The sequence below is a fragment of the Ranitomeya imitator genome, chromosome 7, assembly GCF_032444005.1.
Source record: "Ranitomeya imitator isolate aRanImi1 chromosome 7, aRanImi1.pri, whole genome shotgun sequence".
NCBI classification, from domain to species: Eukaryota; Metazoa; Chordata; class Amphibia; order Anura; family Dendrobatidae; genus Ranitomeya; species Ranitomeya imitator.
The window spans coordinates 210,053,485-210,067,762 of NC_091288.1; the positions used below are offsets into that span (position 1 = coordinate 210,053,485).

The window sequence follows — 14,278 nt, forward strand, 5'->3', positions numbered from 1 at the left end:
TATTATGGTGGAAAATAAGTATTTGGTCAGAAACAAAATTTCATCTCAATACTTTGTAATATATCCTTTGTTGGCAATGACAGAGGTCAAACGTTTTCTGTAAGTCTTCACAAGGTTGCCACACACTGTTGTTGGTATGTTGGCGCATTCCTCCATGCAGATCTCCTCTAGAGCAGTGATGTTTTTGGCTTTTCGCTTGGCAACACGGACTTTCAACTCCCTCCAAAGGTTTTCTATAGGGTTGAGATCTGGAGACTGGCTAGGCCACTCCAGGACCTTGAAATGCTTCTTACGAAGCCACTCCTTCGTTGCCATGGCGGTGTGCTTTGGATCATTGTCATGTTGAAAGACCCAGCCACGTTTCATCTTCAATGCCATTGCTGATGGAAGGAGGTTTGCACTCAAAATCTCACGATACATGGCCCCATTCATTCTTTCATGTACCCGGATCAGTCGTCCTGGCCCCTTTGCAGAGAAACAGCCCCAAAGCATGATGTTTCCACCACCATGCTTTATAGTAGGTATGGTGTTTGATGGATGCAACTCAGTATTCTTTTTCCTCCAAACACGACAAGTTGTGTTTCTACCAAACAGTTCCAGTTTGGTTTCATCAGACCATAGGACATTCTCCCAAAACTCCTCTGGATCATCCAAATGCTCTCTAGCAAACTTCAGACGGGCCCGGACATGTACTGGCTTAAGCAGTGGGACACGTCTGGCACTGCAGGATCTGAGTCCATGGTGGCGTAGTGTGTTACTTATGGTAGGCCTTGTTACATTGGTCCCAGCTCTCTGCAGTTCATTCACTAGGTCCCCCCGCGTGGTTCTGGGATTTTTGCTCACCGTTCTTGTGATCATTCTGACCCCACGGGGTGGGATTTTGCGTGGAGCCCCAGATCGAGGGAGATTATCAGTGGTCTTGTATGTCTTCCATTTTCTAATTATTGCTCCCACTGTTGATTTCTTCACTCCAAGCTGGTTGGCTATTGCAGATTCAGTCTTCCCAGCCTGGTGCAGGGCTACAATTTTGTTTCTGGTGTCCTTTGACAGCTCTTTGGTCTTCACCATAGTGGAGTTTGGAGTCAGACTGTTTGAGGGTGTGCACAGGTGTCTTTTTATACTGATAACAAGTTTAAACAGGTGCCATTACTACAGGTAATGAGTGGAGGAAAGAGGAGACTCTTAAAGAAGAAGTTACAGGTCTGTGAGAGCCAGAAATCTTGATTGTTTGTTTCTGACCAAATACTTATTTTCCACCATAATATGCAAATAAAATGTTAAAAAAAACAGACAATGTGATTTTCTGGATTTTTTTTTCTCAGTTTGTCTCCCATAGTTGAGGTCTACCTATGATGTAAATTACAGACGCCTCTCATCTTTTTAAGTGGTGGAACTTGCACTATTGCTGACTGACTAAATACTTTTTTGCCCCACTGTATATATTAAAAACAAAATATGGTTTCCTAAGAGGCCCATGGGAGTACACACATGATGGCAATGGACCAGCATTATAGCGGTTATATGACTATTTTACAGTGTTATTTGGTCACTGTATGTTGGTATTATTTGAGCCCAGTATGGTGGTATTCACATACCTGTGAACCCAGTTAAAAGGGCGTTCTCCCGGACTCCTGGAACTTTTTGCGAATATCTCAGCACAATTTCTTGACTAGTTAACCTGGGGTTAAACGGAGATGCTTTATATCCCAATTAAATCAATCAGTTTTGTCACCCCTCCCCCACTGCACACATTCTACGGATCGAAAGATCATTGAAAGGAAGGGACACGACGACTAATCCGGAAGACATTTTAATTTTAAAGGGAAAAAAAAAAACATTATCCACTTCATTTATTCGAGGTAATAAAGGAGCGATGAGACTCGGTGGAGTGCGGCCTGTATTGTGTCTATGAGAGACGTATCTCGAGCTGTCAGCGCTGAGGGATCAGACGGACGGATTAAGGAGCCGGTGACTCATCCTGCATAGAGACATACGAGGCATTCCGCTCGATTAGGCCACAAGGTTGTCCACACTTACAAAACAAAAACAAGATTCAAGCTTTAAATCTCATTTTCTATACAGGATGAAACACGTCTCGTATCACAACAGAAGAGGAAACGGGTCACAAGCAAACCCACTTCAAAACTTACTGCCCCACCACACAACCAGCACACTCCCCCTCCTGAAATACTTTGTACTGCTGTTTGGCCCTATTCCTCATGGCACCATCAGCACACAAATTCTCTGTGCTGCTGATTGACATTGTTATGACTTCACTTTACCCATTTTTTAGTCCTTCCTGGTCACTGCTGCAACAAAATCAACACACTCTTCTGCTTTGATGATCTGTTCTGCCGAGGGACTCTAATTGTATGACCTTGCCCTTGTTAAAGACAAAACTGTACTCAGAGGTTACTGCCCTCACACAAAATCAACACACTCTGCCTCTAAGTCTGTGCTGCTTGTGAGCTGCAACCCCTTATAAAATCAGCATTCCTTTCTGAAATACTCTGCGCTGCTACTCTAATTCTCAGTAAACTTTGTCACAGGCGAACCCTGTTCTCACAGGTCACTTCCTTCTGCAAGAGCAACTCACTCCTCTTCTAACATACGTAATGCAGTTGAGCAACTTTACTTCTGAAGACACTGCCATTTATCAAGTACAGTCTGTCCTCTCTAATAAAAGTTCACTGTGCTGCACAAAATCAGCACATTCCTGTCCTAAAATACTGTGCTACTGAGTGACTATATTTCTTATCCTGGCACTGCTCATATTACCGCTCCTCACTAATATGAGTTTACAGGTCGCAGCCTCCCACCATTCACTATAGCTGAAGTCACAGCTCACCTCCTGCCTCCCTGCACAATGACATCTGCACAGGTAGTAGAGCATGCCCACAACACTCTGCCGGCACAATTACAGGTAATACATATATATAGATAACACAGGGGCCACATTCACTATAGCTGAAGTCACAGCTCACCTCCCGCGTCCCTGCACAGGTAGAGCATGCCCACAACACTCTGCCAGTACAATTACAGGTAATACGTATGTATGGATAACACGGGACACCATTCATTGTAGCTGAAGTCACAGCTCGCCTCCCGCATCCCTGCACAGGTAGTAGAGCATGCCCACAACACTCTGCCATTCCAATTACGGGAAATACATATATATAGATAACACAGGGGCCACCATTCATTATAGCTGAAGTCACAGCTCGCCTCCTGCCTCCCTGCATAATGACATCTGCACAGGTAGCAGAGCATGCCCACAACACGGCCATTCCAATTACAGGTAATACATATATATAGATAACACAGGGGCCACCATTCACTATAGCTGAAGTCACAGCTCACCTCCCGCATCCCTGCACAGGTAGTAGAGCATGCCCACAACACTCTGCCGGCACAATTACAGGTAATACATATATATAGATAACACAGGGGCCACATTCACTATAGCTGAAGTCACAGCTCACCTCCCGCGTCCCTGCACAGGTAGTAGAGCATGCCCACAACACTCTGCCAGTACAATTACAGGTAATACGTATGTATGGATAACACGGGACACCATTCATTGTAGCTGAAGTCACAGCTCCCCTCCCGCATCCCTGCACAGGTAGTAGAGCATGCCCACAACACTCTGCCAGTACAATTACAGTTAATACATATATATAGATAACACAGGGGCCACATTCACTATAGCTTAAGTCACAGCTCCCCTCCCGCGTCCCTGCACAGGTAGTAGAGCATGCCCACAACACTCTGCCATTCCAATTACAGGTAATACATATATATAGATAACACAGGGGCCACCATTCACTATAGCTGAAGTCACAGCTCACCTCCCGTGTCCCTGCACAGGTAGTAGAGCATGCCCACAACACTCTGTCCGTACAATTACAGGTAATCTGTATATATAGATACAGTGGGAAAAAAAGTATTTAGTCAGCCACCAATTGTGCAAATTCTCCCACTTAAATAGATGAGAGCGGCCTGTAATTGACATCATAGGCAGACCACAACTATGAGAGTCAAAATGAGAAAACAAATCCTGAAAATCACCTTGTCTGATTTGTTAAGATTTATTTTGCAAATTATGGTGGAAAATAAGTAAGTATTTGGTCATTAACAAAAGTTCATCTCAATATTTTGTTATAAATCCTTTGTTGGCAATGACAGAGGTCAAACATTTTCTGTAAGTCTTCACAAGGTTGGCACACACTGTTGTTGGTATGTTGGCCCTTTCCTCCATGCAGATCTCCTCTAGAGCAGTGATGTTTTGGGCCTGTCGCTGGGCATCACGGACTTTCAACTGCCTCCAAAGGTTTTCTATGGGGTTGTGATCTGGAGACTGGCTAGGCCACTCCAGGACCATCATATGCTTCTTACGAAGCTGCTCCTTCATTGCCCTGGCGGTGTGCTTGGGATCATTATCATGCTGAAAGACCCAGCCACGTTTCATCTTCAATGCCCTTGCTGATGGAAGGTGGTTTGTACTCAAAATCTCACTATACATGGATCCATTCATTCTTTCATGTACACGGATCAGTCGTCCTGGTCCCTTCGCAGAGAAACCATGCTTCACAGTAGGTATGGTGTTCTTTGTCTTCAACTCAGCATTCTGTCTCGACCAAACACGACGAGTTTTGTTTCTACCAAACAGTTCTACTCTGGTTTCATCAGACCATACGACATTCTCCCAATACTATTCTGGATAATCCAAACGCTCTCTAGCAAACTTCAGACGGACCCGGACATGTACTGGCTGAAGCAGGGGCACATGTTTGGCACTGCAGGATCTGAGTCCCTGGCGGTGTAGTGTGTTATTGATAGTAGCCTTTGTTACGGTGGTCCCAGCTCTAAGCAGGTCATTCACTAGGTTCCCCCGCGTGGTTCTGGGATTTTTGCTCACTGTTCTTGTGATCATTTTGACCCCACGGGGTGAGATCTTGCGTGGAGCCCCAGATCAAGGGAGATTATTAGTGGTCTTGTATGTCTTCCATTTTCTTATAGCACCTACAGTTGATTTCATCACACCAAGGTGCTTGCCTATTGCAGATTCAGTCTTCCCAGTCTGGTGCAGGGCTACAATTTTGTTTCTGGTGTCCTTGGACAGCTCTTTGGTCTTCATCATAGTGGAGTTTGGAGTCAGACTGTTTGAGGTTGTGGACACGTGTCTTTTATACTGATAACAAGTTCATACATGTGCCATTACTACAGGTAATGAGTGGAGGACAGAGGAGCCTCTTAAAGAAGAAGTTACAGGTCTGTGAGAGCCAGAAATCTTGCATATTTTAGGTGACCAAATATTTATTTTCCAGCATAATTTGCTAAATAAATCTTGCTAAATCAGACAAGGTGATTTTCTGGATTTTTTTTCTCCATTTGACTCTCATAGTTGAGGTCTACCTATGATGTCAATTACAGGCTTCACTCATCTCTTTAAGTAGGAGAACTTGCACAATCGGTGGCTGACTAAATACTGTTTTTCCCCACTGTAAAACATGGCCCACCATTCACTATAGCTGAAGTCACGGTTCACCGCTTTTCCATCCCTGCACAATGACCTCTGCACTGGTCACAGAGCATGCCCACAACACTCTGCCATTATAATAACAGGTAACAGCTATATAAAGATCGCACAGGATCCACCATTTACTATAGGTGGTCACCATTTGTCGCTTCCTCCTTCAGGCATAATGACATGTAACCATGTAACAAAGCATGCCCACTACACCCTCTTTATAATTATAGGTAATACGTATATATAAATAGCACAGTATCCACCATTCAGCATAGGTGATGCCGCAGTCCACCTTCTCCCCATGCCTGCATAACATCTGCACTTGTTGAAGAGCATGCCCACAACATTCTGCTATGACAATGAGGCATCACCTATTTATAGCTAACACAGGATCCACCATTCATAATAGTTCTTGTCACAGTTTACCTCTTCCCCCTCCTCGCTTAATGACCTCTGCACAGGTCACGGAGCATGCCTACAATACTCTCCCATTACAATCAAATGGAACACCTATATACACATAACACAGGGCCCACTTTTCACTATTCATGATGACCATATCTCACCCTCTTTCCTGCACCATGACCTCTGCACAGATCACAGAGCATGCCCACAACACTCTCCCATTAAAAGAACAGGTAACACCTATATATAAATAACACAGGATCCACCATTATTATTAGGTTTCCATCTCCCTACACAATGACCTCTGCCCAGTTCACAGAGCATGCCCACTATAGTCTCCTGAGTGCAGATCTAATACCTATATATACAGTCTGGTTGTCACTTCCCTTCCCCCAGACAATAATGATGATGTTCTCCACATGGAGGACAAGCTCAGTTTAGGTTATCTGCCTTATATCCATTGTACATATGCCCTCCATGCAAAATGCAAATGTTTGCCTGCAGAGAACCCTAATAGATATCTGTCTCGTTAACCCACGTGTTAATATCTGTATGATTTCCAGTACGGCAGCATTTGCAGCTAATTACAGACTTATATCCAGATTTTTCATTTTTGGAAGACTTAGTAGGTGGCATAGAGATAAAGAAATAAGGAAAATGCTGTTGTCTTGTGGGGCTCACTCCTGATCAAGGGTCTTTACTCGCCTTAATTCTGTGCTGATTCATCTGATAATATATTTTTAGAGATCCAGATCTACACCTCCAAATACGATAACATTTTCACTACCTGCAGCCACCACTAGAGGGAGCTCAGGAGCTAACTGAAGACAAATTAATGATTGTGTTCCGTAATAGCTGAGCTCCCTCTAGTGGTGACTGTAGGCAGGAAAAAAAAATGTATGCCGTAACTCTGAGTAGGAGGTTTTGAACAATATGAAGAGGCACTTAGGATCTTCTGGGGGCGCAAATACTTAGAAAATTATGTTATATAGCCTATATAGTCCAGCTGTAAGGAATTACCTGCAGATGGCATTCCAGTGCCAGTCAGATTTGAGTCATTGTAGATGCGCAGGTCAAAGTGGATCCAATTTTCCAGCTCCGCCATCTTTCTGGAGCCCTATAACATAGACGTCCGTATATTAAGCAATGATGGGTAAAGGAAATTATTATAAAGTAGTATACCTTTGGGTGATTATCCGGACCCCTTTCTGATTACTTATAAGTTTCATCACTTTTTAAAAAAAAAAAAAAAAAAAGTATTTTAAAGGGCAACATTATTTTTGTCATCCGTTTTCTTTCTTTCACTGGAGATTATTTCAGTAGATATTGTGCACTATTATTGCAGCATTTTGTGGTTCGCACTGTCTTCTAGTCTGGATACAAATGTCATGTAATTACTACGTTGTGATTGTTTGACCTTATGCCGATGGTTCCGTATAATTACGTAACAGCAGTGACATCTGCTGGTCACACGGCGGTACTACACAATGTGCAACAGATGCCATGCATAGGTTTCCGGAAAGGGTGGAAAGAATTTATACGATCTGTGTGCTTTAATAAAAATGTATTAGAGGGGGAAGATATGTATCGGGAATTCCCATGTGACCTCATAAACATAGTAATTCTGTGTGAGCATGTACTTATATCCGCACCGGATTACAAGCTCTTGAATGGGACTGTAACAGAATTCACCTAAGGGGTTAACTGCCATTCAGAGAACTGCAACATTGTTGCAACTCTGCTCCAATAGTAGAACAGGTGGGCGGGGCCGTGACTACTCTACAGACTGCACAGCTTGTCACGTTTTGGTAAAAGCTCTCATCTTTACCGACTTTTAACAGAGAGAAATCAGAAAAAAATATAATAGGAACCAATTATAATATTACTAGTCGTCATCAGGACAACTGGATTCTAAAATAAAATTTTCACATGGACGAGACTTAAAAAAAAAAAAGTTTATGGATTTTTCATAAAGTGGCTATTTTCCATCTCAACCTTCGTTATTTTATAGATCCGAGCTGCTGAATTCATTTTCTTCGGTCTGATGAGCTGAATATGCAAATTCTGAATGCTAAATACAACTTCAATAGCCCAACATCTGGTGGGGGAAGGACAGCTCCGAGCCCGCCTGATCCGCCATCAAGATCTATTATGGACCATGACTTACGACGGACCACCGATGACCGTCAGATGCTGGCAAACAGCCCCCAATATGTCATCTTCTAGAACCCCGGTGAGTATGACATGAAGGTTAACCATCAAGGTGCTGTTAATTCTTACAGGTGACCCCCTACTGGACCGTTCTAACCCGTCCGATATACATGTAATGGAGGTACTCTCATCCAAACGTCTGTCATTGGGACCTACCTATGTAGCAGAGCTGAGTTTAACGTTTGGCGCAAAATCATGATGAGTGTTCTCGTTGCATTTACATAGGACTGCATGTGAAACTAATATATCATCTGAACTCATCAGAGTTTAATGATCTCTTCAGCTCTGCTACATCAGCATAGGTTGAAAATGTCCATCAGAACAGTTATAATCAATCCATTACTATGAGCGAAGATATACCAAGCACCCCCCCCCCCCCCCATAAATCCAAAAAATAATCCCCCCAGACCCTCCCCCCCCCAGACGTGTCTATCAGAACCTACCTTGTGAGGATGCTGCCGTCTCTGTGAATGAAGCTCGCAGTCCCTCCAATCACTGCACAACTGAGCTACAGTCAGGGTTTTGTGTGATCCTGGGCAGCGTGAAACGCGGGCAGCCAATGGGGGCACGGAGCCCCCCAGCCACCAGCAGACGAAAAGAAAAGCATCAGTGCACGCACTCAATACGATGCCAGCTGACGACGGCACTAGATGCTGCAGAGGATGGTGGCGGCAGATGGATCCCAGGATCACGGAGCGGAAAACTGCCATCCTTCATATGGAGATTCCGTAATAATAATAATAATTAATTATTGGGGGGTGAATGTAAAGGAACGGTCTACAAAAGAAAGACCAATATTGGCTATTATAGTAGTTATATTCCTCTACATAGGGGCAGTATTATAGTAGTTATAATCTTGTACATAGGGGGCAGTATTATAGCAGTTATATTCTTGTAGATAGGAGCAGTATTATAGTAGTTATATTCTTGTACATAGGGAGCAGTATTATAGTAGTTACATTCTTGTACATAGGAGCAGTATTATTGCAGTTATATTCTTGTACATAGGGGCAGTATTATAGTAGTTATATTCTTGTACATAGGAGCAGTATTATAGTAGTTACATTCTTGTACATAGGGGCAGTATTATAGTAGCTATATTCTTGTACATAGGGGCAGTATTATAGTAGTTATATTCTTGTATATAGGAGCAGTATTACAGTAGTTATATTCTTGTACATAGGGGCAGTATTACAGTAGTTATATTCTTGTATATACGGGCAGTATTATAGTAGTTATATTCTTGTACATAGGGGCAGTATTATAGTAGTTATATTCCTACATAGGAGCAGTATTATAGTAGTTATATTCTTGTACATAGGGGCAGTATTATAGTAGTTATATTCTTGTACATAGGGGCAGTATTATAGTAGTTATAGTCTTGTACATAGGAGCAGTATTATAGTAGTTACATTCTTGTACATAGGGGCAGTATTATAGTAGCTATATTCTTGTACATAGGGGCAGTATTATAGTAGTTATATTCTTGTATATAGGAGCAGTATTACAGTAGTTATATTCTTGTACATAGGGGCAGTATTACAGTAGTTATATTCTTGTATATACGGGCAGTATTATAGTAGTTATATTCTTGTACATAGGGGCAGTATTATAGTAGTTATATTCCTACATAGGAGCAGTATTATAGTAGTTATATTCTTGTACATAGGGGCAGTATTATAGTAGTTATATTCTTGTACATAGGAGCAGTATTATAGTAGTTATATTCTTGTACATAGGGGCAGTATTATAGTAGTTATATTCTTGTACATAGGGGCAGTATTATAGTAGTTATATTCTTGTACATAGGGGCAGTATTATAGTAGTTATATTCTTGTATATAGGAGCAGTATTATAGTAGTTATATTCTTGTACATAGGAGCAGTATTATAGTAGTTATATTCTTGTACATAGGAGCAGTATTATAGTAGTTATATTCTTGTACATAGGGGCAGTATTATAGTAGTTATATTCTTGTACATAGGGGCAGTATTATAGTAGTTATATTCTTGTACATAGGGGCAGTATTATAGTAGTTATATTCTTGTACATAGGGGCAGTATTATAGTAGTTATATTCTTGTATATAGGAGCAGTATTATAGTAGTTATATTCTTGTACATAGGAGCAGTATTATAGTAGTTATATTCTTGTACATAGGAGCAGTATTATAGTAGTTATATTCTTGTACATAGGGGCAGTATTATAGTAGTTATATTCTTGTACATAGGGGCAGTATTATAGTAGTTATATTCTTGTACATAGGAGCAGTATTATAGTAGTTATATTCTTGTACATAGGAGCAATATTATAGTAGTTATATTCTTGCACATGAGGCAGTATTATAGTAGTTATATTCTTGTACATAGGAGCAGTATTATAGTAGTTATATTCTTGTACATAGGGGCAGTATTATAGTAGTTATATTCTTGAACATAGGAGCAGTATTATAGTAGTTATATTCTTGTACATAGGGGCAGTATTATAGTAGTTATATTCTTGTATATAGGAGCAGTATTATAGTAGTTATATTCTTGTACATAGGAGCAGTATTATAGTAGTTATATTCTTGAACATAGGAGCAGTATTATAGTAGTTATATTCTTGTACATAGGGGCAGTATTATAGTAGTTATATTTTCTTTTTGACTAGTTTGAGGGTACAGTGTGGAGTTGCTCTCTCCAGGATATTGAGTGGTGATTGTTAGTGTGGGTCTTGCTTATATCCAGTAGTTCTCCATGTTGGACCCCTGTATTCTGGACTGTACATTACACAGACCTACATGTGAACGCCTTTGTGTGTAATCGTTGCACTTTGACTTCCATTTGTGAGTTAAATGTTAATGATTTTGCCCCCCAAAAAAACCTTTTCCTTAACGATAAATAGGGAGGAGAAAGCAAATTATTTTTGAAACATTACATTTTTCCAGATGACCTTTAAGTCCAACCATCACCTGCACATAAAACTACTTTAGTGTCTCTGAGCTCATCCATCACCCGATGGTTAAGGTCATCAGCCGTCTGATCAGTGTATTGGCAGATCCGGGTGCGCGGTGTCGGGAGGCCTATTGGCTGTCACAGAACTTTCCTAGAAACAGATTCATTATAAAGGCGTCCCAGAAAAGCTGTGAGGTTATAATGGCCATTTATTTGGCCACCGATGATGTCACATAGAGACATCACTACATTGATGATGTCACTGCACTGGTTATATAACATTGTGAGATGTGACTGCACTGATGATGTCATTGAGATGTCACTATATTGATGATGTCACTGCACTGATATATTAACCATATCATTAATATGATAACTACTTCTAATGACAGTCACATGCATGATTGGCAGTGACTGAGCATGCATGCATTTTCAATGTGGGTGGTTCTTCTCTGGCAGTAACGTATCTCCTGCTTGAGCAAAGGATCAGGCATATTTAAATAGGACATGCCCAATCCTTCCTTTTCCTGACACCTGACATTGGGAACAGTCTGGTAACCCCGTATACAGGTAAGCGGATTTGGTCGATCACGTTCAGAGTTGTCTCCGTCGTCTGCAAAAGGATATTCTCCGTTACAATGGAGGTGTTTTGTACGACCACGCGACTCTGTACCGGTTGGAGATATTGAGCGCTTGGTCCTGAGACGTCGCAGAGGTATTTTGTATTCTGGAGGATCCTGCCGAGGAAGCAGACGGGTTTTGTGACTGATGTCTGCAGCGCAACAATGACTCAAGCGCAGCGTGAAAAACGCTTATCACATTATTGCAAATTCCTATGGAAAAAGAAGACAAAAAAAGCCGTGAGCGGCGTCCGCTCCTCTCACCCCGGAGCTTAGAAGCTCAATAGACTTCTGCTGCAGTGGACGGGATGACGCGCTCCATGTGTCCCCCCCGTGACTGGCGGCACGCGTCATCATCCCGCTCTGCAAAATACAGGACAATCACTCAGAGCCGCAGAGCCGACAGCCTATATCTATCGTAGGATGAAAAGTTCTGCAACTTTCTAATATATTTTATGTTTCACTTCCTCACCGTTCTCAAAAGCTCTGCTTACTGTCAGTGGATGATGACCCTTACTGCTTCTATCCAGACATAGCAGATTTATGTAAGGCAGATTATTGTCACGCTTTTATATAGATGCTCCCTAAAACAGTGTAGTGTACATATTCAGTTACATTCTGCCTTCTACACCAGTCACACCCAGAGCTGCATGCACAATTCTGCTGGCATGCACTGCTGTAATACACTCGTTCCCGGTGCAGTGCATTATGAGTAGTGCACAGTATCTTTTGTAAGCATTGCAGCCAACACAGACCGGACAAGTAGGGGTCATCGCCTGAGAGCTAACTGCCAGCCAGCAAATTGTTACTGCAGCACTGGATGTGAATGGAGCATGAACGAGGTGTAAGGCCGGTTTCACACATCCTGATATTTCCGGTACCGGACATGACAGTGTCCATGTGTGTAATTCTTGCAGCACACATGTGGCAACCGTTTGTAGCATCAGTACCCCACGGACGGGCGCCAGGGAAGAAGCGCTGCAGTAAGCGCTGTTCCCCGACGCCGGGTGTTGATGACGGCTCTCATCATTCTACCCTGCTCTGCAGGCAGGGGAGAATGATAAGAGTTATATTCAAGTGATAACAATGACAGCAGACGGCGGCGGCTGATGGGACTATTACTCCCATTAGCCTAGACTTGCTTCTGCTAAAAACAGTGACAGCAGGAGCGGCTGATGGGAGTATTCATTAGTCGGCTCTTATGCTGTAAATAAATAATACAAAAAAAAAAAATCTTGTGGGTTCCCCTCTATTTTCTTTAACCAGCCCGGCAAAACTGACAGCTTGGGGCTGCGACCCTCAGCTGTCAGCTTAAGCAAGACTGGTTATCAAGAATAGAGGGGTCAGTGAGAATTTTTCACAGTGATCTGCTGTGAACTCACTGAGCTTGAACTGCGGTGACCTCATCACTGGCTTTTTCCCATGGTGATGAGGTCACCACAGTTCAGCCTGGCTGGGAACGCAGCCTCAGTGACTGGCGGTAACCTGGATGATGTCACCGCTGGTCAATGATGCTGCAAGCCTGGACAGTCGCATCTTGGCAAACCTAGAGTTTCAGGACCCAGAAATGCAGGGCAACCCATGCTGTTTTTTTTATTTATTTATAGCGCAGGCAGCAGCTGATAGGAGTATTCATCAGCCGCCGCTCTGTCACTGTTATTAGTGGCAGCAGGTGCGGGCTGATGGGAGTAATAATCCCATCAGCCGCCGCCTGCTGTCATTGTTATCACTTGAATATAACTCTCATCATTCTTCCCTGCTCGCGCTGATCGACAGTAGAGCAGAGGAGAATGATGAGAGCCATGTTGAGCACCCAGAGCCGGGGAACAGCTCTTACTGTAGCACTTCTTCCCTGGCGCCGGTGTGTGTCACACAGATGACATCCATGTGTGTCATCTGAGTGCACGTGTGCAGGATGTTTTGTGGCCCGTGCTGATGGTAAAAAACCGACATGTCGGTGTGTTTTGTCAATGGACACACGATCCGTGGATCACACGGACATGTGCGCAGACCCATTCACTTGAATGGGTCTACGTGTGTCAATGTCACCACATGTACCGGAGACACGGACGAGGGAAAGAGCCCTAACTCAGCGCAGCGTAAAGCATGCACTATATGTCGGGTGACTATTTAACCACCAGTAGTAGGTTGTACCCCTTATCACCCAGCTTTCCTAGGAACAGATATCACTAGGACATGACTGTACAGAACGAGAAGAATCCTGACAGCTGAGGGCATCTGAAGGGGAAGCAATTTGGGAGCTGGGATGCTGCTGTCGCCCAGCAGAGGGGTAAGCACAGGAGGCAGCAATGACTCATTTTTCTTTGCACTGTGCGGATTGTGACTCATTCTGCCGGAGATGAAAGCTGCGGATCAGAAAAGAACGAGAAACACGTAGAATAGATTCTGACAATAATTTAAACCAAAACCAAGAATAATTGCTGCTGATCCCACTGCGTCTATTATTAATGCGGATATCACCGGAGCCGGGAAATCCTGTATAATATCTGGATGTGTAATGTTAGTGCCGATTATATACACAAGGGTGGCACACTATTACAGGTCAGAACCCCCCCC

The 14,278-nt window shown here is 42.9% G+C and overlaps 1 protein-coding gene and 1 long non-coding RNA gene across 3 annotated transcripts in view; one reads left to right on the forward strand and one right to left on the reverse strand.

Moving 5' to 3' along the window:
- Positions 1–14,278, forward strand: part of B9D1 (B9 domain containing 1) — a 154,299-nt gene that overhangs the window by 62,152 nt on the left and 77,869 nt on the right. For both annotated transcript variants that reach the window (XR_011314734.1, XR_011314733.1), the window contains exon 7: positions 7,947–8,168. The gene's annotated coding sequence lies outside the window, so the exon portion shown is untranslated. The remainder of the gene's footprint in view (positions 1–7,946; positions 8,169–14,278) is intronic.
- Positions 1,866–8,729, reverse strand: LOC138645380 (uncharacterized). Its single transcript, XR_011314735.1, has 3 exons — positions 8,590–8,729; positions 6,956–7,052; positions 1,866–2,032 (listed from the first exon to the last, which is right to left on the reverse strand). It is a non-coding gene; the product is annotated as an uncharacterized lncRNA (long non-coding RNA).